The sequence below is a fragment of the Stenella coeruleoalba genome (genome assembly GCF_951394435.1).
Source record: "Stenella coeruleoalba genome assembly, chromosome: 4".
Classification (NCBI taxonomy): Eukaryota; Metazoa; Chordata; class Mammalia; order Artiodactyla; family Delphinidae; genus Stenella; species Stenella coeruleoalba.
In genome coordinates, this window is record NC_137149.1 from 101,391,013 (window position 1) to 101,413,697 (window position 22,685).

Below are 22,685 nucleotides of genomic sequence, written 5' to 3' on the forward strand. Positions count from 1 at the left end.
AATAAGAAGTTTGTTTTTTAATCATTATTACGTAATCCCAATGGCAAGATTTAATAGCAGGTTACAACATAACTGTCAAGTGAATACGCCCCTATGTCCATCTCATTTTCTGCTATTATCATGACACAATTTGAGCTTGACTCATTTACTGCATGCCTACTTCAGATATAAAAGTTGCATTCCGTAGTTCTTATATGTAAGAGAAACTGCTAGTTGCCAATCTGATTTCAGTTTCTCTTGCTTTCTTGAAGACCATATACTCAACTAGAAGACCACTTTCTAATCTCCCTTGCAGACAGTTGTGGTCAGATAATTAATATATCTGATTAATAATGAATATATCTGATAATTAAGATATACACGAGGGACTTCCCTGGTGGCGCAGTGGTTAAGAATCTGCCTGCCAATGAAGGGAACACAGGTTCGATCCCTGTTCTGGGAAGATCCCACATGCTGCGGAGCAAATAAGCCCATGCACCACAACTACTGAGCCCACGCGCTGCAACTACTGAAGTCCACGCACCTAGAGCCCATGCTCCACAACAAGAGAAGCCATTGCAATGAGAAGCCCATGCCCTGCAACGAGGAGTAGCCCCCGCTCACCACAACTAGAGAAAGCCTGTGCGCGGCAACGAAGACTCAACACAGCCAAAAACAACAAAAAACAAAAAAAAGCTGGGGGGAAATAAATAAAAACAAAACACAACGAAGGAAAGAAAAGAAATGAAATGGATCTGACAGAAAATCAAAGTGCCATAATGACACAGAATTGAAAATTTCATTATGGGACCTACTTTCTGCCTGCCATATACTGTTGCTTCTTTGCTTTTGTGTGTGTCCTTCACTCAGCAACAGCTGAAAAGAGAAGAGTGTGAGAAAACTATCCATGTTCCTAACTATTGAAACTAAGAAGGAAGACTCAGTTCTCTGCTACTCACTGGACATATGACCTGAAACATATCAATTTATTTGGGCCTCAGTTTCTCCTTTTGAAAAATGGAAGAGATTGTCATAGATCAGTGATTCTCTAATGCAGCTCTTGGACCACCAACAAACTAAGAGGAGCTCATCTGTCCTAGGCGAAATGAACAATGTAGAAATCATGTAAGAAATTTAGTTTCTTTTTTTTAATAAATTTATTTATTTAATTTTATTTATTCTTGGCTGCGTTGGGTCTTTGTTCCTGCGAGCAGGCTTTCTCTAGTTGCTGCGAGCAGGGGCTACTCTTTGTTGTGGTGTGCAGGCTTCTCACTGTGGTGGCTTCTCTTGTTGCAGAGCACGGGCTCTAGGCACACAGGCTTCAGTAGCTGTGGCATGTGGGCTCAGTAGTTGTGGCTCGCGGGCTTAGTTGCTCTGTGGCATGTGGGATCTTCCTGCACCAGGGCTCAAACCTGTGTCCCCTGCATTGGCAGGTGGATTCTTAACCAGTGTGCCACCAGGGAAGTCCCAAGAAATTTAATTTCTTACATGAAATTAAGTTACTAAAATAAAAGATTGCCATTGATTCTGAGATCAAATCTTCTTACCCATCTGGTGTTAAAATATTCCTCCCTCTATGAAGCAGTGGTGACATGATTTTAGGGGTGGCTTGAATGTCCTCACTAAGTAATACATTGCCAACCCAAAACTGACCTCCAAATTTGGGGTCTATGAAATCATTGAAAATCCGCTGAAAAAAAATTTTTTTTCTGAGTGTATAATAGCAAAAAGATAGTTCAGTTTGGAGACTGGTTGACCCAGGCTTCAATTCAGGCTCTGTTAATTACAGATTATGTGACCCAGGATGTGAATAGACTGTCTCTGCTTGAAAAGGTTATTGATCTTGAAAACCAAAAATCTGGAAACTCAGTTCCTTGCTGATCTATAAAGGTCCTTGCAGCTCTGCTTTCTAAACTAATACATGGATGTCAACTGGAAAAATACACTTGAGTGATCAAATTAACCTTGACAAGCCAAAAACAGTGGATATTCTATATACTCCAGGGCTGAAATACAAAAGAAGAGGAAAAAACAGGCTGTGCATAAACATCAGAGAGAAAGATTAGAATTCTAACAGAATGCCTTCTGTATATGCTTGTTACACAACTGTTATACGCTAATATACACATGAAAGAGTCATTTCATCACTCCTCCTGAAAACATAAACTGTTTGTCATGAGATTTTAAAATTCCAGATTTTCTTCCTGAATTTCATACTCTTATTTGTATCAGTTTTGTGAACTCTCTCTCTAAAACCGGAGAAAACAAAGGGAACTGGCAAAATGAGAACTGAATAACTATAGAGGGTCCCCAAGCTCCTTTTGGTCTTTAACACTGCCTCCCCACAGAGCTTGCAAAGTAGGACACACACACACACACACACACACACACACACACACACACACTCACCCACAAAAGCCCCTTCTCCCCTGCAGTGTTTTTCCTCTGCCTCTGACAAAGTTGCCAAATCCAAATGTAGGTCACAGGCACCACCTAGAGGCATTAATCCCAAATCTGACTCTCATTTCTGTGAACTGATACAAGTCAGTTCAAAATCCAGATGAGTTCTCCCTCTAGTCACAGACTTGCAAATTAGTTAATCAAGTAAAGTGCTCCCATTTCTAAATGCTGTTGGCAGGGGAAATGAGTAAGACTAAATGAAGAGATGTGCAAATAGACACATCCTGTCAAATTGTTGACTTATCTGTCTCACCATCTCATTCGTTAACACTTTGTGGTTTCACTTGCTGCCTATTCCAAAAGAAAGATGTACAACACAAAGGCCACAATTCTACCTTTGGGGGATCAGGAGATTATGAAACTGGAACCACAATAATTCCACACAAGCCTTAACTCAAGAAATAACATGCCCTTTTTAGGAGTGAAAACGTGTCTGCAAGAAATGATATTAGATCCTCCAGTTACCGTTGCTATTAGGGACAAGGAGTCCATTTCCAGAAAGTTCATCTTTCATGTGCCAGCTTTACCTCATCAGCAATAACAAGACATCTGAGTGCTGTTTTAATCATCTGCACATCTTGTCTAACTGGAATACATAAACAGAGTCCCCAAGATTCAAAGGCTATTCTAAACCCAAGGTACCACAAATCATCATGCAAAGTTAGGAGATAGTTTAAAATAATGAGGAGCTATGAGCTTCCTATGCATAACTGAGTCCACAACTCAGGACACTGTTTTACAAATACCTCAAACTTTTAGGATATCAGCAATCTAACTTAGATGGCAGCTCTGCTTGGCAGAAATTACGTTGGCTATGGACACTGGAGTCCCATGTTCTAGCATCTATATCACTATCTAGCTTTGGGATCTACAGCTATTCATTTAACCTCTCAGTTTTCTCATCTGTAAAATGAAGAGGCTGCTTCTTATGAATTATAAAGCTCTACAGGCAGAAAAATATTTCATTATAATTTGAAAGTCTTAGGTGTAATAAAGCCTATAAAAAACACCTGCCCTTTATTAGCATCGATACTTTTTCTACAAACCACTAGTGGGCAGTGTTGGGCTATCTAGTTAAGACACAACATGCAGGGTGGGCGAAGAGATTCCTTTAGCACAGAAGAACTGCCTCTGCAACTTTTCTCAGAACTGTCAGCAGGCCACCTGCCCATTGCTACCATCATTACCTCACCTGTGCTATAAGACACACCAATCAAGTAGATCAAGAAAAGTTTGAAGAATAAAAGGCTCAACATTAGATTTCATTTTATTTTCACTGTAAGTTAATCATTAGGCCCCACTCTGATATTTTAAGTTTAATCTTTAATTAATCACTTCAATTACCATATTAATTCATTAAAATCATAATTTTTCAAAAGACTTAAGATCTCATTTAATAAGAACAATTATATAAATTTTTGCTTTATCCAAATAAATGTTTCTGAAAAGATGTAACTACATTTTTTATGATGACAAAAGAAATGTTTCACTTTTTAACTTCAGAAATTATTCAGAAAAATCACAAAAAAGCAAGAAGCCCCTCAAATATTAATGTTTTGAAAATATCACTGTTTATATTTTGTGGCTTATCCTTTGTATAAGCATTTAACTTCTTTTTTAAATTTACTTTTTATTGAGGTATAGTTGATTTATAATACTAAATAAGTTTCAGGTGTACAACACAGTGATTCACAATTTTTAAAGATTATACTTCATTTATACTTATTATAAAATGTTGGTTATATTCCTTGTGCTGTACAATACATCCTTGTAGTTTGTTTCATACATAATAGTTTGTACTTCTTAATCCCCTATACTTACATTGCCCCTTTCCTCTTCTCTCTCCCTACTGGTAACCACTAGTTTGTTCTCTGTATCTGTGAGTCTATTTATGTTTTGTTATATTCACTAGTTTATTTTTTTTTATTTTACATGTAAGTGATAACATACAGTATTTATCTTTCTCTGATTTATTTCACTAAGCGTAACACTCTCCAAGTTCATCCATGTTGTTGCAAATGGCTAAATTTCATTTTTTATGGCTTAGTATTCTATTGTGTGTATATGTATGTATATATGTGTGTGTGTGTGTATATATACACACAGACACACATCTTTATCAATTCATCTGTTGATGGACACTTAGCTTGCTTCCATATCTTGGCTATTGTAAACAATGCTGCTATAAACATTGGGGTGCCTGTATCTTTTCAGATGACTATTTTTGTTTTCTTAGGATATATACCTAGGAGTGGAATTGCTGGATTATATGGTAGTTCTATTTTTAGTTTTTTGAGGAACCTCCATTACTGTTTTCCATAGTGGCTGCATCAATTTACATTCCCACCAACAGTGTACAAGGGTTCCCTTATTTCCACAACCTTGTCAACATTTGTTATTTGTGGTCTTTCTGATGATAGCCATTCTGACAGGTGTGAAGTGCTGTCTCCTCATGGCTTTGATTTGCATTTCTCTGATGTTTAGCCATGCTGAGCATTTTTTCATGTGCCTTTTGGTCATCTGCATGTCTCCTTTGGAAAAATGTTTATTCAGGTCTTCTGCCTATTTTTTAAATTGGGCTGTGTGTTTTTCTGATGTTGAGTTCTAAGAGTTATTTATATAGTTTGGAAATTAACTCTTTGTTGGTCATATCATTTGCAAATATTTTCTCCTATTCCATTCCATAGGTTGCTTTTCATTTTGCCAATGGTTTCCTTTGCTGTGCAAAAGCTTTTAAGTTTAATTAGGTCCCATTTTTTAATGTCTGCTTTTGTTTCCTTTGCCTTAGGGGACAGATCCAAAAAAATACTGCTACAAGTTATGTCAAAGAGTGTCCTGCCTATGTTTTCTTCTAGGAGTTTTATAGTTTATGATCTTACATTTAGGTATTTAATACATTTTGAGTTTAGTTTTGTGTATGGTGTGAAAAAATGCTCTAATTTCATTCTTTTACATGTAGCTGTCCAGTTTTCACAATACCACTTACAAAAGAGTCTTTCTCCATTGTATATTCTTGCCTCCTTTGTCCTAAATTAATTGACCATAAGTGCATGGGTTTATTTCTGGGCTCTCTATTCAGTTCCATTGGTCTATGTTTCCGTTTTTGTGCCAGTGCCATACTGTTTTGATTACTGTAGCCTTGTAGTATAGTTTGAAGTTAGGGGGCATGATTCTTCCAGCTCTGTTCTTCTTTTTCAAGATTGTTTTGGATATTCAGGGTCTTTTATGTTTTCATACATATTTTGAAATTATTTGTTCTAGTTCTGAGAAAAACGTCATTGGTATTTTGATAGGGATTGCACTGAATCTGGAGATTGCCTTGGATAGTATGGTCATTTTAACAATATTAATTCTTCCAATCCTAGAACATAATATATCTTCCCATCTGTTTGTGTCATATTCAATTCCTTTCATCAGTGTCTTATAGTTTTCTGAGTACAGGTCTTTTGTCTCCTTAGGTAGGTTTATTCCTAGGTATTTTATTCTTTTTTATGTGACTGTAAATGGGATGGTTTCCTTAATTTCTCTGATAGTTTGTTGTTACTGCATAGAAATGCAACAGATTTCCGTACATTAATTCTGTATCCTACAACTTTACCGAATTCATTAATGAGCTCTAGTAAGGTTTTGGTAGTGTCTTTAGGATTTTCTATGTATAGTATGATGCCATCTGCAAACTGTGTGACAGTTTTACTTCTTCCTTTCCAATTTGGATTCCTTTTATTTCTCTTTCTTCCCTGATTACTGTGGCTAAGACTTCCAATACTATGTTGAATAAAAGTGGCAAGAGTGGGCATCCTTGTTTTGCTCCTGATCTTACAGGGAATGCTTTCAGTTTTTCACCATTGAGTATGATGTTAGCTGTGGGCTTATCATACATGGCCTTTATTATGTTGAAGTGTGTTCCCTCTATACCCACTTTTTGGAAAGTTTTTATAAATGGATGTTGAATTTCGTCAAAAGCTTTTTCTGCATCTACTGAGATGATCATATGTTTTTTATTCTTTAACTTGTTAATGTGTATCACATTAATTGATTTGTGGATACCAAACCATCCTTGCATCCCTGGGACAAGTCCCACTTGATCATGGGATACTATCCCTTTAATGTATTGTTGGATTTGGCTTGCTAACATTTTGTTGAGGAGTTTTGCATCTACATTCATAAGTGACACTATTCTGTAATTCTTTTAATGATAGCTTTGTCTGGTTTTGGTATCAGAGTGATGTTGGCCTCAAAGAATGAGTGTAGAACCATTCCTTCCTCTGCAACTTTTTGGAATAGCTTGAGAAGGAGAGGTGTTAACTCTTCTCTAAATGTTTGGTAGAATTCACCTGTGAAGCCATCCGGTCCTAGGCTTTTGTTTGTTGGGAGTTTCTGTTGTTGTTGTTGTTTAATTACTGATTCAATTTCATCTGAAAGAACCTCTACACATATTGTTCTATAATTTGCTCATCCCCCATTAATTATGTCATGAATATCTACGTCATTAATTACCTTCCCCATCATCTTCATTAATGTCTACACAGTATTACATCACGGTCATAGGAAAAAACTGAGTCAACTGCCTTTTTAGAAACTTAAGGTTCTTTCTGATTTCACAACACTGAAATGAATATTCTTATTGATAAATTTCTATACACATTTTTGATACCTAAGCATAACGTAAGGTTTAAAAAATCAGGCAACAATTACAGATGTTTCAATGTTCAGATGTCTTCATTTGAAGACATTTCAGACAGCCTGTTTTAAGTAGATTCCTGGGTATCTGAAGAAGGCTTGGGGTAACTGTTTTCTAATCTTGATTTTTACCAACTCGGATACTGTCTTAGTCCATTTGGGATGCTATAATAGAATACATAGACTGGGTGGCTTAAACAATGAACATTTATTTCTCATAGTTCTGAAGGCTGGGAAGTCCAAAAGCAGGGTGCCAGAAGATTCAAGGTCTGGTGAGGTCCACTCCCTGGTTCATAGATGGCCATTTTCTTGCTGTATCCTCACATGGCAGAAGGGGGCAGCAGCCCTCTAGGGTCTTTTTTTTTTAAGGGTACTAGTCTCATTTGCAGGAGCTTCACACTCATGCCTAATCACCTCCCAAGGGCCCCACCTCCAAATAATATCATCTTGGGGGTTAATTTGGAAGTGGGGGGACACAAACATTCAGCCTATAGCAGATGCTTTGGTTTAAGTTACTGTAAAAGAATTATAAAGTAAATGTCTTGGATCCATGTACCCCTATCCACTATTCCCATACAAATCTGGTTAATACTCCTCTCCAGCCAATACCCTCCTTCCTTGCATTCACATTTTAGGACTCAGTAGAGACTTGGATTTAAATCCAGATTGAATTACTTATTACTATGTACTATGCACCATTGAGCCTGAGATTTAACCTCTTTAAACCTTAATGTCTTCATTTGTCAACTGGGAATGATAACAGTCTATAACTTACCAGGTTCTTGCAAGGAGTAAATAAGCTAAAGCATGAAAAGCACTCAGGACAGGGTCTGACACAAGTACTATGAAGTATGTGGTAAATATTGTTGTTATTTTGTTCATTCAGAATTTATCAAGCGCCTGTTCGTGTGCTAGGTCTAAGGGGTAAAACCCTGTACCTGACACTCTTTCTGCCCTCATATTGGGTATGTGCTATTGAGGATACACATTCAAGTCAGTTACAATACAGGGTAATAAGGGCCATGTAGAATCAGGCAAGAGCTATGGATGCAAAGAAGAGGACCACTCAACACTAATGTGTGAGGCAAGGGAAAGTTCCCAGAAGAAACGACACTTCAACTGCAGGATGGTTGAAGCGCGAAGCAGTGTTGCTAGGAATGTGAAAAGTCCTGGGGGGGAAATTAGGAATAGAGTGACTGCATAAATTAAAGCTGAGTGTATGAGTCACCATGTTGAAGACTTTGTATTCTATTTTTAAAAAACAGTTTTTAGTAAAGCATTTTAGGCAGGAAATGGCAAGATTCTATTTCCTTTTGAGAAAGGTCTATAGCTACAGAATGAAGAATAGGCTGAAAAGACAAGACTGCAGGTAGAGAGCAGTTAGAAAGATGTTGTAGAAATCCAAGTGAAATAATGGTGGCTCACAGGTTCCAGCAATAGGGACTTACAGAAGCAGACACATGCAAAAGAATTTTATAACTTAGAGTATGAGGCAAGAAAGGAAGGTTACAGGAGAGGGTGAATTCAGGATATTTATTTCTCTAACCCGGGCAACTCGGTAGAGAATATAGAAAAAGGAAGGGGTTTGGTCAGAGGGTGATAATGAGTTGAACTTTAGGTATATTGAATTTACTGCCTACAGACAGCCACGTGGAAATGTCCAATAGTCAGGTAACGTTATTAGTCTCAAGCTCTAGAGAGCCAAAGAATTGGAGGTGCAGATTTTGAATACATAAGTGCATAGATGGTACTGTGGCCAAAAGAACCTCCTAGAGGAGGATGTAGCATGAGAAGATAAGGCCTAGAAAAAACTCTAATGGTCAAGACTTAAGAGGAACAGGAGACCACAAGGGAGGTATCGGAAATAGGAGAGGAAGACTCAAAGCATGCTTTGCCATGGAAATTAAAAAGGGTGTTTAAAGAAGAAAAAAGTGGTTAAGCATACCAAATGCTGCCAAAAAGGTAGAAATCAAGAAGTGAAGCAAAATAAGGATTGAAAAAAGTTTCAGGAGGAATGTGGTTGTTTATTGCGGTGGCACAGTATTTGAAGAGAAAGGAGGAATCCACATAGCAGACTGGGGATACCTGTCTGACTGCTCAAACCTCTAGAAATTACCAAAGGAAAAAAAACATATTAAAAAAAAGTCTATAACAGCAATGAAAAACGAGGCAATCATTAATGGAATAGAAATGATGAAGAAAACGTATGCAGGGAAGGAGTTACATAAAGGTGGACGCAGTTCTGACGGTACTCTAAGCTTGGAAATCTGGCAAATTTGAAGATAGACAAGGGAAAGGGCAACTGTCCGCTTGTTTTGAGAGCCCTTCAACCATTTGATCTTGCTTATGTCAAATAACAGCCAGCAGAGTCATCTAACAGCTATAAGAAAAATGACTGTAAGTCCTTGAATTAGGGGGCAATGTAATGTCCTGAGTGGCCAGCTACACTTGAGAGGAACAAGGAGCACTCCTCATAGAAGAAGACATTATTGACACCTTTTGCCTTGCAGCCTTTCCTCACAATTACTGGAGGCTGCTACAATAACAGATGCTAGCAGAAGAAAGTTAAATCAAAGACAAAAATACAACCAAGAATGACCAAATAGTTAAGTAAAATCGTGCCCTGAAATATAAGCATCGACCTAAATACGCAAAAGAACTAACTCCCGAGGAAATAAAACTGAAAGTTCTTTTAAAAGAAGTATAATTAATACCTTCAGAATCATTAAACAGATCCATGTAGCAAAAGTAGGCTTACCCATGTAGCAAACGTCGGCTTTTGTGAAAAAAGAATTGATTAGAACAAATAAACTTTTAAATATTGTAACTGAAATTGTCAAAGGAACCACTGACTGAAACCGCCCACCCTGGCCAGGCCCAATAGTATCTACTAGTATGAGTTATCTTAAACAGGAGGTCCTGGTAAGGAACACAAAATTAACAAGGCACCACCAGCCGGAAGAATTCAGGAAAGGTCAAAAGGAGGCAGGAGAAGCCAGTCCACATGTCCTCCCAGAATCCTTCTCACTGGAATTGATCTTGGCTGAGCGATGCGCCTGAGTCAGAGTGATTGGCCAGAGATAACCCAGAAACTAATCCCATCACCATAAAACCTGAGACTGTGAGCCATGTGGTAGAGCAGTTATCCGGGGTTCCCTTATTCTCCTGCTCTCCGCCCGGGCGCCCCTTCCCAATAAAGTCTCTTGCTTTGTCAGCACGTGTGTCTCCTTGGACAATTCATTTCCAAGTGTTAGACAAGGGCCCACTCTTGGGCCCTGGAAGGGGTCCCCCTTCCTGCAACAAAATGAAACTAAGAACACTGAGTAGACATAACTGCAGAATAGACACAGATGAAGAACAAATTAGTGAACTAGAGCACAATGCAAAAGGTCAAAGTAATGGAGAGTGGGAGGGAGTGAAGAATGAGAGACTGAAGATAGCCAGTACAGACAACTTAAAAATAAAATGGCTAGGGAGTTCCCTCGTGCTCCAGTGGTTAGGACCTGGCACTTTCACTGCCATGGCCTGGGTTCAGGACCACGAAGAAGAACGAATTAGTTATTTGATTAGGCACTACCAGAAGCTCAGCTGTGTTTTAAAAACAGGCTCTTATTCACGAGTTCAGGGCCATATTTTTCTGTTTCTGCTGAGCTGGCCCTGTGATGGCAAACTCCTGGGGAATCCCTTCTGAGTATTGGAAAAGACCCAGGATTGCTGGGACTGACTGGCCATAGCGTTTAGTGTTATACCCCAGAGGCCCGTCCTCCATACTGTTTGTGACAATGCAGTCTGGCTGGCCCAGGCCCTTTTCCCTAGGACTTAGAAGAACTAAAGGAAAGTAAAAATCAAAGCAGGAGCTTGCCAGGTGGAGTTGGACACTCTCTATTGTTTTCCTGTCACTATAGGAGAGGTGTGGCCCAGTGTCACCTACAGGTCCCAACAGGAAAATCTTTCCCCACTGCACTGCCTCTCCCCAGCATTACCTCCTTCAGTCCTCTTTCTGCCGAGCAATGATAATAAGTACTGCCATTCTAAACAGCAATGCACTGGGATGCAGCCTAGCAGTGAGGAGGAGGTTTGCTCTGCAGAACGACACGCAGCCTATAGTTTCTGAAAAACAGGTCCGTAAGAAGCAGTAAGCAGAGAACCAGAAGATGGGCAGTGCAGTAAGGCCTGCCCCTAAACAGGGTCAGGACTCACAGACCACACATCAACAAGCTCTCTGGCGTTGCTTGCTAGACCATGGAACTGTGAGAAAGCAAGTCAAGGGGAAGGCTGGAACGGTTTCAAAGTAAATATTTTGCCAGCAGAACCACAAGCCTGTTAACTCCCAAGGTGCCTCCCAGGCAGGAAAAGCAGTACCAAAAGGGAACTGGTGCAGCTCCAGAAGGGAAGCCCTCCCAGTGCTCATCTCACCTGCGGCTGTGGGCAAGACAAACTAAAACAGCTTTACTTCCCCGTCAGGGAGCCCCAGGGGCTGTGTGTGTGCATGCACTAGGAACCTGCAGCCACGCGGTGATTTCCCTTCTTCCCTACCTCAAATGGGAACTTTTCCTGTTTTCTTTCCCTTCCACTACTTATTATTGGACACGTAAGTATATTTCTTACCATGTAGAATCTCATGAACCTAACTGAGAGGCATATAAATTATTCAAAGACCTTGGATCTAAAAGTAAATGCAGGGCGTCCCTGGTGGCGCAGTGGTTGAGAATACACCTGCCAATGAAGGGGACACGGGTTCGAGCCCTGGTCCGGGAAGATCCCACATGCCGCGGAGGAACTAAGCCCGCACGCCACAACTACTGAGCCTGCGCTCTACAGCCCGTGAGCCACAGCTACTGAGCCCGTGCGCCTAGAGCCTGTGCTCTGCAACAAGAGAAGCCACCGCAATGAGAAGCCCGCACACCACAATGAAGAGTAACCCTTGCTTGCCACAACTAGAGAAAGCCCGTGCACAGCAACAAAGACCCAACACAGCCAAAACTAAATAAATAAATAAATTTATTAAAAAATAAAATAAAAGCAAATGCAGGAATTATATGAAAATTTGGGCTGTCTTCGGTTAAGGAGAAATAGTTACATTATGTTTTAAGTTATATATTTATATAATTACATATTTATATATAACAAATGTAACGTTCAAATTATATTAAGATATTAATTCTACATAATTATATATTAATATTAATTACATTATAATAAATTATATTATATATACATATGCTGCTGAGCAGCTAAGGAGCTGGATGGAGAAGTCCTGTATCCTTTGAAAATCCATTCCTTCCCAACATTCCATTCACATGGTTTAGGTTGGAGTTACCCCAACACTGGATCTGGGAGTGGTAAACGTAACCCATATCCGGCCAAACAATATACTACACCCACACAAGCCAATCAAGGTCTTCCCTAGAACATTTTCTAGAAGTACAGGAAGCACTAACTGAAGAGATATTGTGAGCCTAGAGCTACTAGTGGCCATATTTGCCACTTGAGCTTCAAAAATCAGGCCAACCCAAAGGAAAGCAAAGTTGAAAAATAAAAGAAAATGGTCCTGAGGACACTGTTTAAACTTCTAGGACCACCCATGCCTAAACCCAACATTACCTATAAACTTTGTAGTTATATGAATAAATATAACCTCTTTTTTCTGAAGTTAGATTGAATTAGGGTGCCACTTACTGTGATCAAAAGAGGTCTTATAATCTAAGTAATGGAAAAGTAAACTATAAATCAGGATTTAGGTATTCTCTATCATTGAATGGGATGTAAAATATGCTAGACAGAAAATACACTGGCAATATGAAGCCCTCTACTTTTTAGGGAGTATCCTAGAAAAAAATGGTTTATTAGAGAAAATGACTAACTTAAGCATCATATTAATGTCAGAGTGCCTGGATATTGGAGTGCAACAAAATTAAGACATGTGGAGTATGGTATGGGACAAATGGGCTAAAACACATCAATATCCCACGTTGGGACTTCAAAATGCTGAAACTGCTGAGCCAGTGCTCAGTGGTGGTGGTCCGTGGTAACAGGTTTCCTAAATTTAAGAAATGGGTATTTTCCCAGAGGACTCACCCTGTTGTTGTGGGAAACCCTGGGACCCTCTGCTATTACCACATAGTGATCTTAGTTCTCATGGAAATCAGATGAATTGGTAGATCCTGAAAACTCTCTCTTGTTCTTCCAACTACGTACTGCAATTATCTGTCTGTCTCTTCTGAGGGTACATAATGCTACAAAGAAAGTGAATGTACAATGCTTGTGAAATTATTATGAAATAGCCTTCTTTCTGTCTGCAAAACATGCTTGGTCTTTATATATACATTAAAAATAGTGTAAGAGAAAAAAATCGTGTAAGAGACCCGAGAACCTTCCACTGGGTCCCTGCAACTGTTCCTCTCTACTCCCTTCTACATATGACCTTAGCCCCTTGTTGTTCTCCACTGCTCTTGATAAAATCCATGCCCAAACCACGGCTATGAATCAGCACAAACTATTCCTCACTCTAAGGAGAACACCCTTGACTAATTTTCCAAATCATCTAAATGTTAAGTGACCCTTCGTGCTAAACTCTATACAATTTTGCCCTCCTCCCCCATGTCAGAATGTTCCATTGTACCTTCTCAGGGCCAGTATTTTAGAATAAAGATTTATGCTAATGGTGGTCTGGGTGGTTACTGTCTACAACAAAAGATAGGGGGAAACAATCCCTTTCCCTTCAATATACTGCATGAGATAAAGTTTTGATTTAATATCACCCCAGGTCCACAATTTCTTTCCCAAAGAAAGCAAGAAGAATACTTCCTTCCAGAGCAGGCTAAGTCTTGTCTGATTGCAGCAGACCTGCAATCTGACCCCTCAGACCAATTGAACTGATACCATTTTAAACCCATTTGAAGACTTTAAACCCATTTGGCCTCAGAGAGAGGCGAGTGTGCACATAATATCTGAATATACCTGGGAATAAAAGAGAAGAAAAACCTTGTAGACGAGTCAAAAGCAGTCTTATGGCAAGAAAGGAAAAGTTAGATGAAACAAAGGAAAGGTCTAGCTCAGGAAAAAAAAAAAAGTTAATCCTACATTTTAGGGAACAAAAACACCAAACCTCTGGGATTCCAACTACCTTTCAGCAGCTGATCTAGAGAAAGTGCTTGGGAACACAAATTCCCTGGACATAATGGTGCATCTAGACAATCTCATTATATTTGGTAACTCTTTGGAAGAACAAGAGAAGAGACTTTAAAGCAGTAGACCAGGGTTTCCCTGCTGGCACAATGGTTAAGAATCCACCTGCCAGTGCAGGGGACAGGGGTTTGAGCCCTGGTCTAGGAAGATCCCACATGCTGCGGAGCAACTAAGCCCGTGCGCCACAACTACTGAGCCTGCGCTCTAGAGTCCCTGCTCTGCAACAAAAGAAGCCACCACAATGAGAAGCCCACGCCCCACAACGAAGAGTAGCCCCCACTCGCTGCAGCTAGAGAAAGCCCACATACAGCAACGAAGACCCAATGCAGCCAAAAATAATTTATTAATAAATAAAAATAAAGCAGTAGACCATCTCAAAAAGGCGAATCTGAAACTTCATGGTACTCGTCAATTGTACTGTATCTACTGTATCCCTGTCAAATATGTGGCGCACCTGTTATCTCAGCCAAAGGCAAACACAAAATCCCTTGGAAGACTTGCTCAAACACTGGCCCTGTCTCATGCACTTTAGAGAACTAGAGACCTTATACCTGGGAGTTATCAGTGGGCTGTTGTTGTTTTTTAAGGATTTGGATTTCCAATTCCTCTCACTATTTTGACTTGAGGCTACACTTTCACTAGGTTACCACCTTGTCTTCTCTCTCCTCTGATGACCCCCAGCAGTCTTGGGCACTGAGAGAGGAGTGGAGTCATTCTATTCTGGTCCCACTGGGAGAAGAAGCCAGCAGGCAAGCATTCTATGCATAAGTGGATTGACTTCTCAGTGTCACTGTACCAACATCTGACCTACATATGACACACTCACATCTGTTTGGAAGGCTTAGGGGCAGTGCAATATAAGATGATTCCAGAGAACAAAAGAACAGGAACAGCTGGTTGCCTTTGCTAGTTGAGGGACTATGGAATTACAGAGCTTTGTACTCCACTTACAAACCAGAATTTTTAGGGAATTCCCTGGTGGTCCAGTAGTTAGGACTCCTTGCTTCCACTGCCATCGGCCCAAGTTCAATCCCTAGTTGGGGAATCAAGATTTTGTAAGACACGTGGTACACCCAAAAAAAAAAAAAAAAAAAACAAAGTACAAACTAGAATCTTTAGCACTGGAGTGGGCTATTAGATATAAATTTACAGAATGAAGAGGTACCATTTCAAGTGTGAGCTCATACTTACTCCCTTATCTTCCTATTCTGTGTAAACTGGATGCTTCCCAGGACTACTGTAAGGTAGTATTCTCAAACTATAATTTCAGCATCTATTTTCAGTCTGGGGTAACCATGGAGATTCATGTGTCCCACCAGCAAGAGCATCAGAACAGTACGGAATACTGGAGGAGAGAGAAAGTGGCGAGTAGACAGGTACCCGACAACCCACGCCTCTGTACCTGGGCACGTATAAAGCCCTAAATCATATCAACCTAACCCTACTGTATCTCAGATGGAGGTTGAGGACTGGTGAAAGTCTGTCTGGAACATCTGAAGCTTCAGATGGGGTGAAGGGAGAACTGAGTCCTAGTTGTGAGGATGAAATGGGAATAAAAGCATTCTTGAAAAAAGTGGCTGTGGGTGCAGCTGGCACCTCCTCAGAAATGCTGCCCATGGGAGGCTGAGGTCTATGCATCTTAACCTTGGACATCTGGGGAACAGAGGCACCCCGAGAGCTCATGTAGAAATGCTTCTTCTCCAGGACAAAGAGAGCTGAGTGTCTTGACTAAAATGTGACTCTGGTGGCCAGTGCATTCATTTGAGCACATTACCCACCACAGTGGGCTATCCAGGATAATTTTAATGAACAAACTCATAGAATTCATACCCATAAAGTTTTTTCATAAAATCAGAGAGTAATATCTGTATACACACTTTTGTTGGTGGATCAATCACTTTACTTCCTACCCTCAAGAAGGCCAAATTCTAGCCTAGACATTATGGGGAAAAATATCTCTGCTTTACTCTATGTGGTCAAGGGGGAAAGACTGAGAGGTGGTTACTAAAGAAATGTCTCATTTGGCAGGGCTTTTTTAAAAAAACGTCTATTCCCTTTTATCCTCAGAAAACCCCCAAATCTGAGAATTTTAATAGAACTTCATCGACAAGGAATGTGAGCCACTCTGCATATAGAAAATAACAATGGAGCCAATGTGTGGGTTGCCACGCCTACAAGGCCACCAGGAATTACCAGCTGCATGACGGACTCACCTTTTTTGATTTCTGAATATGTGCCCTGCTTCCATTAAACAATTTTAGGGTAAGTGACAAGGTGTCAGAGCTGTCAAGCTGGAGCTGAGTTGGGGGAATGAACATCTTACCCCTTGGGCAGTTCAGCACATCACTGACATACAGAAAAGACAAGTTACTCATGTGCAGCAACAGGAATGGCAAGCCAGATATTGGTTCCAGAAATGTCACTTGTGCATTCCAGACATATAAACAACTGACTACTGGAAGCTTATCATATGTAGTGGTGGACGGGTTAGGTTCCCTGAGGTGGATGATGTCAGAGACCATGGTCAGGATTATCTTGGTAAGGCATTTTAGTAAGCTCCTGCCCACAGGAAGATGGTAGGGAGAAAACACACCCTGCCCAAGGCACTGACATTAACGTCCAAGACACAACCTGGAGGGATTACTCTAAATAGTGTCAGAAAGTGACCCTGCTCTCCCCACCACCATCTAAAAGAAACAGGGGGCTACAGATAGGAAAAAAAAGGGAGATGATGGGAGATGGAGTGACTCCTTAGATCTAGATAGTGCAGTAGCAACATGGAAGACAGAGGAGTACATTCATCTCCACAGATCTTGATTTAGAAGTGGTAGTGCTTAATACAATCCTACCTTAAGAAACAGGAAACATCTCGAATAAACAACCTAACCTTGCACCGAAAGCAATTAGAGAAAGAAGAACAAAAAAACCCCAAAGTTAGCAGAAGGAAAGAAATCATAAAAATCAGATCAGAAATAAATGAAAAAGAAATGAAGGAAACGATAGCAAAGATCAATAAAACTAAAAGCTGGTTCTTTGAAAGGATAAACAAAATTGATAAACCATTAGCCAGACTCATCAAGAAAAAAAGGGAGAAGACTCAAATCAATAGAATTAGAAATGAAAAAGGAGAAGTAACAACTGACACTGCAGAAATACAAAAGATCATGAGAGATTACTACAAGCAACTCTATGCCAATAAAATGGACAACCTGGAAGAAATGGACAAATTCTTAGAAATGCATAACCTGCCAAGACTGAATCAGGAAGAAATAGAAAATATGAACAGACCAATCACAAGCACTGAAATTGAAACTGTGATTAAAAATCTTCCAACAAGCAAAAGCCCAGGACCAGATGGCTTCACAGGCGAATTCTATCAAACATTTAGAGAAGAGCTATCACCTATCCTTCTCAAACTCTTCCAAAATATAGCAGAGGGAGGAACACTCCCCAACTCATTCTACGAGGCCACCATCATCCTGATACCAAAACCAGACAAGGATGTCACAAAGAAAGAAAATTACAGGCCAATATCACTGATGAACATAGATGCAAAAATCCTCAACAAAATACTAGCAAACAGAATCCAACAGCACAGTAAACGGATCATACACCATGATCAAGTGGGGTTTATTCCAGGAATGCAAGGATTCTTCAATATACGCAAATCAATCAACGTGATACACCATATTAACAAATTGAAGGAGAAAAACCATATGATCATCTCAATAGATGCAGAGAAAGCTTTTGACAAAATTCAACACCCATTTATGATAAAAACCCTGCAGAAAGTAGGCATAGAGGGAACTTTCCTCAACATAATAAAGGCCATATATGACAAACCCACAGCCAACATCGTCCTCAATGGTGAAAAACTGAAAGCATTTCCACTAAGATCAGGAACAAGACAAGGTTGCCCACTCTCACCACTCTTATTCAACATAGTTTTGGAAGTCCTAGCCACAGCAATCAGAGAAGAAAAGGAAATAAAAGGAATCCAAATCGGAAAAGAAGAAGTAAAGCTGTCACTCTTTGCAGATGACATGATACTATACATAGAGAATCCTAAAGATGCTACCAGAAAGCTACTAAAGCTAATCAATGAATTTGGTAAAGTAGCAGGATACAAAATTAATGCACAGAAATCTCTGGCATTCCTATACACTAAGGATGAAAAATCTGAAAGTGAAATCAAGAAAACACTCCCATTTACCATTGCAACAAAAAGAATAAAATATCTAGGAATAAACCTACCTAAGGAGACAAAAGATCTGTATGCAGAAAATTATGACACTGATGAAAGAAGTTAAAGATGATACAAATAGATGGAGAGATATACCATGTTCCTGGATTGGAAGAATCAACATTGTGAAAATGACTCTACTACCCAAAGCAATCTACAGATTCAATGCAATCCCTATCAAACTACCAATGGCATTTTTCACAGAACTAAAACAAAAAATTTCACAATTTGTATGGAAACACAAAAGACCTCGAATAGCCAAAGCAATCTTGAGAACGAAAAACGGAGCTGGAGGAATCAGGCTTCCTGACTTCAGACTATACTACAAAGCTACAGTAATCAAGACAGTATGGTACTGGCACAAAAACAGAAATATAGATCAATGGAACAGGATAGAAAGCCCAGAGATAAACCCACGCACATATGGTCACCTTATCTTTGACAAAGGAGGCAGGAATGTACAGTGGAGAAAGGACAGCCTCTTCAATAAGTGGTGCTGGGAAAACTGGACAGCTACATGTAAAAGTATGAGATTAGATCACTCCCTAACACCATACACAAAAATAAGCTGAAAATGGATTAAAGACCTAAATGTAAGGCCAGAAACTATCAAACTCTTAGAGGAAAATATAGGCAGGACACTCTATGACATAAATCACAGCAAGGTCCTTTTTGACCCACCTCCTAGAGAAATGGAAATAAAAACAAAAGTAAACAAATGGGACCTAATGAAACTTAAAAGCTTTTGCGCAGCAAAGGAAACCATAAAGAAGATCAAAAGACAACCCTCAGAATGGGAGAAAATATTTGCAAATGAAGCAACTGACAAAGGATTAATCTCCAAAATTTATAAGCAGCTCATGCAGCTTAATAACAAAAAAACAAACAACCCAATCCAAAAATGGGCAGAAGACCTAAACAGACATTTCTCCAAAGAAGATATACAGAGTGCCAACAAACACATGAAAGAATGCTCAACATCACTAATCATTAGAGAAATGCAAATCAAAACTACAATGAGATATCATCTCACACCAGTCAGAATGGCCATCATCAAAAAATCTAGAAACAATAAATGCTGGAGAGGGTGTGGAGAAAAGGGAACCCTCTTACACTGTTGGTGGGAATGTAAATTGATACAGCCACTGTGGAGAACAGTATGGAGGTTCCTTAAAAAACTACAAATAGAACTACCATATGACCCAGCAATCCCACTACTGGGCATATACCCTGAGAAAACCATAATTCAAAAAGAGTCATGTACCAAAATGTTCATTGTAGCTCTATTTACAATAGCCCAGAGATGGAAACAACCTAAGTGTCCATCATCGGATGAATGGATAAAGAAGATGTGGCACATATATACAATGGAATATTACTCAGCCATAAAAAGAAACGAAATTGAGCTATTTGTAATGAGGTGGATAGACCTAGAGTCTGTCATACTGAGTGAAGTCAGTCAGAAAGAGAGAGACAAATTCCGTATGCTAACACATATATATTGAATTTAATAAAAAAAATGTCATTAAAAACCTAGGGGTGAAACAGGAATAAAGACACAGACTTACTAGAGAATGGACTTGAGGCTATGGGGAGGGGGAAGGGTAAACGGTGAGAAGCGAGAGAGAGGCATGGACATATATACACTACCAAACGTAAGGTAGATAGCTAGTGGGAAGCAGCCACATAGCACAGGGAGATCAGCTCGGTGCTTTGTGACCGCCTGGAGGGGTGGGATAGGGAGGGTCGGAGGGAGGGAGAGGCAAGTGGGAAGAGATATGGGAACATATGTATATATATAACTGATTCATTTTGTTGTGAAGCTGAAACTAACATACCATTGTAAAGCAATTATACTCCAATAAAGATGAAAAAAAAAAAAAAAGAAGTGGTAGTGCTTAGACATGAGAAACAAGGTCAAAAAAATGTGCCTAAATTAAGGATCTTGAGATGGGAAGATTATCCTGGATTATCAGAGCAGCCCAATATAATTACAAGAGTCCTTGTAAGAGGGAGGCAGGAGAGTCATAGTGAAAGAAAGAGATAAGACAAGAGAGAGAGAGACTGGGTATGTGTGAAACTAGAGTCTCTCCTAGAGCCTCCAGAAGGAATGCAGCCCTGTGGATCCATTTCAGACATCTGACCCCCAGAGTTGTAAGATAATAAATGTGGGTTTTTTTGTTTGTTTTTGTGTGTGTGTTGTTTTAAGTCACTAAGTTTGTTGTAATTCACTACAGCAGCAACAGGATAATAACACGTGGCTTGAACGTCAAAATTTGGAATTGTGGCTAACTGCTCCATCTCTTAAGGTGGTGGAGTCTATGAGATCTCTCAATCCCAGCTTCTTTTTGTCAGAGGAACCAACCACAAGATCAGAGGGTTGAAATGGAAACTTTCAGCCCCATCCCTTGACCTCTCAGGTGGGGAAAGGGGCTGGAGACCGAATCCAATCACCAATGACCAATGCTGTAATCACTCGTGCCTACGTAATGAAGCCTGCAGAGTATAGGAGCTCTTTGTACCCAGCCCTATACATTGACCCAGGCAATCCTTCCATTTAGCTGTTCCTGAGTTGCATCCTTTATAATAAATGGATAATAGTTAAATGCCTTCCTAAGTTTTGTGAACTGTTCTGGCAAATTATCAAACCCAAGGAAAGGGTTATGGGAACCCCAGATTTGCAACCAAGTCGGGCAGAGGTTGTAGGTAATACTTCAGATTGGTGTCTGAAGTGGGGGGCGGGGACAGAGGGCAGTCTTGTGGGACTGTGCAATCTGTACTGACTCTGTAAGCAGATAAGGTAGGGGGTGAACCAGGCATGGCTTCCTTGATGTGAGAGAAGCCATTTTTGCCCTAAGCCATTTTGTGATCTAAGCCTGCCTAGGATGCTTGCCCTTGAATAGGTCTCTATGATCAATGATCATAAGGGAATGCAGGAACAAAGGAAATGCAGTCAAGAAACAACAGTTCAGAGATGAGAGTTCTAGTTCCTCCTCAAGGGATATACATAACAATCTGATACATTATCTTTGAGTTCTGAAAGCACTAAGGCCCCCACCCAGGTGGAGGATGGTAACTACACACTGAGACCTCAGATAGGTCAGAACCTAAGGAATGATGATGTTAACCTTTTCTGACCCTTGGGAACTTGGACTCTGTTGACTTTTGCCCCAATTCTGTGCTGAATTCTCCTCTGCTCTAGCCCCTTCCTGAATGTGCACATATCCTTAGCTTAAAACTTCCCCAATTTTGCAGTTCGGGGAGACATTCCTTTTGGAAAATCCCCCGTGTTCTCCTTACTTGCTGCAAGTTATAAATCCTTTCTTCTCCTGATCTTTGGCTTGTTTGTGTCTCTTGGCTGGACACCCACCAAGAGGCAAACCCAGTTTTCAGGTGAAAACTCCAGGTAGTATCAGAACTGAACTAAATTGTAGGACACTCAGTTGGTGCCTGCAAAGAACTGGAGAACTGCTTGGTATGGAGAACACACACACACATTTGGTGGCCAGAAGGGTTCTGTGGGTAGTGTATAGAGGAAAGAGAATTTTCCATTAGTTGTGAGTTTTTCTTTCAAATCCATTCTGCTGTGATGAGATATTCCACTTGAAATTTTCTACTTTTTCTGACCATCGCTTTCCTGCAAGTTGGGAATACCATGATGTCTGGAAATGTCAACATACATCCTGTTCTTTCAGCACAGCAATAGTGTCACTGCATAATAAACACAATGTTTTGCCATCTAATTCAGTAACAAAATAATCCATACTCTACTGTGCTTTAAAAGTATGACATATAAAATCCACTTTTCTTATTTTGACTGGATATGAACTGGTAATAAAAAATAAAATATCGCAGTAGGGCAGTACACACGAAATGCTGTGGAGTTATAACCGCATCACCAAGATCTGTGTGCTGAGCACAGTATGAAGCACTGTGACATAAAATCTCTGTCACAACCACTCAGCTCTGCAGTTGAAGCATGAAAGCCACAGATAATACATAAACAAACATGGCTGTGCACCAGCAAAACACTGAAATGTGAACTTCACGTAATTTTTATGTGTCACAAAATATTATCTTTTCATTCTTTTTCAATCATATAAGAATGTAAAAACTACTGTTGGCTTTCAGGCTG

The 22,685-nt window shown here is 39.9% G+C and overlaps 1 protein-coding gene across 5 annotated transcripts in view; it reads right to left on the reverse strand.

The window, feature by feature from the left end:
• The window catches only part of COX18 (cytochrome c oxidase assembly factor COX18), an 85,656-nt gene that overhangs the window by 47,426 nt on the left and 15,545 nt on the right, over positions 1 to 22,685 (reverse strand). The window lies entirely within an intron of this gene.